This window comes from Geospiza fortis, unplaced genomic scaffold (genome assembly GCF_000277835.1).
Source record: "Geospiza fortis unplaced genomic scaffold, GeoFor_1.0 scaffold66, whole genome shotgun sequence".
NCBI lineage: Eukaryota > Metazoa > Chordata > Aves > Passeriformes > Thraupidae > Geospiza > Geospiza fortis.
In genome coordinates this window covers 2,409,749-2,411,208 of record NW_005054312.1, presented here as the reverse complement: position 1 = coordinate 2,411,208, position 1,460 = coordinate 2,409,749, and the positions used below count along the sequence as shown (strand labels likewise).

The 1,460-nt window shown below is 46.0% G+C and overlaps 1 protein-coding gene across 6 annotated transcripts in view; it reads left to right on the top strand.

Annotated features, from left to right (window-relative positions):
- Positions 1 to 1,460, top strand: part of PHF21A (PHD finger protein 21A) — a 127,232-nt gene that overhangs the window by 1,955 nt on the left and 123,817 nt on the right. For 3 of the 6 annotated variants that reach the window (XM_031055767.1, XM_031055766.1, XM_014306413.2), the window contains exon 1: positions 289 to 403. The exons of 1 other annotated variant lie outside the window; for it this stretch is intronic. The gene's annotated coding sequence lies outside the window, so the exon portion shown is untranslated. Of the gene's footprint in view, positions 1 to 288; positions 404 to 1,460 lie in introns of those variants that run through there. 2 more of the 6 variants (XM_031055762.1, XM_031055765.1) reach the window with 2 other exon arrangements.

Genomic DNA, 1,460 nt, shown 5'->3' with positions numbered 1-1,460 from the left:
TGACACATTGGGGTTGGGGGGAGGAGCAGGGGAAGGAGATGACACATTGCACTGGGGATGGGGTGCAGGAGGGAGGCTTATCCCCTCCCCTCCGGTTTCCTTCAGGATGATTATTTCCAGGCCCTTTTCTCTCGGTCGGGTCCTTCGCCGCGATGCTGTCGGGGAAGTTTTATTATTATCTGGGAAATGATGCCGCTCTCGGTGATGGATAATTCGTAGTAAATCCGCTGCTGCGGTTTTTCCTTTTTTTTTTTTTTTTTTTTTTTTTTTTTTTCCGCTTCCCTCCTTCCTTTCATTCGTCTTTGTGGCCCGAGCAGCGCCGGGAAAATTCCGTTTCTTCAGCAACTTGTTATTCCGGAGCCGGGCCTGCTCCCCCCGCCCTGGGGCTGCCCTTCCCGCACAGGTACGGGGCCGGGGGTGCCCACGCCTGCCCCAGCCCTGGGCACGGACACTTCTTTATTTTGGTTTGTTTCCCTCCCTCCTGCGCCCGTGTAGGTGGAGTGGGGCTCTATGTGGGACTCTGCCATTTGGTGTAGTCCTCTTATGCATGTTCCTTTCCTTTCTTCACTTGCCTTCCTGCAGGATTTTTTCTTTTTTTTTTCTTTTTCTGCTTTTTTTTTTTCTTTTTGTGGTGATGTGTGTTTTGTTTTTTCCTGTTCTTTATTATTCCGTGCTTCACTGTCGGTAGAGCTTTCTTCTCAACCACCTCTGCAGTTTGGTGGATGCTGGTGGTTTAGTATGCTGAGGTTTTTTGGGTAAATTCGTATTTTATTAATGCATGGAGCTCTTCATTCAACTTCTTCTCAAGTGTCAAAAAATAAGGCTATGAACAGATGTGTTTCAATATGGAGAAATTTCTAAGTTCCTAATTCTTGGGGGTGGAGGAAAGAGCGCCATTGGAGAGTGGCTTTTGTTTTCGATTGGTGAACAAATGTCATCACATTTCAGTCACGTGCTGTAATATTCTTTGTTCAGCTATCAAACTATGATATCTGCTACACCTGTTCCCACTTTTTAATTGTAAGTAAAGGTGATTGCCTGCAAATCTTATGATTGCAGATAGGAGCACTTTCTCCCTTCCTCTCCCTCTTCTATCCTCTTGGATATTTGTTTGGGCCCAAGCACTGAGCTTGACAATGAACTTTTGTTCACTGTGGAGCCTGCGTGTAAAAATGTCCCACTGGGGGTAATAACTGCGTGTCACGAGAAAGTTGTGTCCTGTGATGTACGGTGGGTCTGAGCATGGAAAAATCAGGTGGGGATGTGCGCTCTGTAATGGCAGGGCTTGAGGAGGAGGCAGGCTTCTTTGGGCCAGGCAAATTTTCTTGTGCTGTTGCTTGTTATCAGGCTAAAGGATAGATACTCTTATGCACCCATATGTGTAGATAGAGGCATCTTTTTTTGATTAGCTGTAGGTTTTCAGATATCAGAAATAAAATGGATTTTGGCTGTCTGTTTAC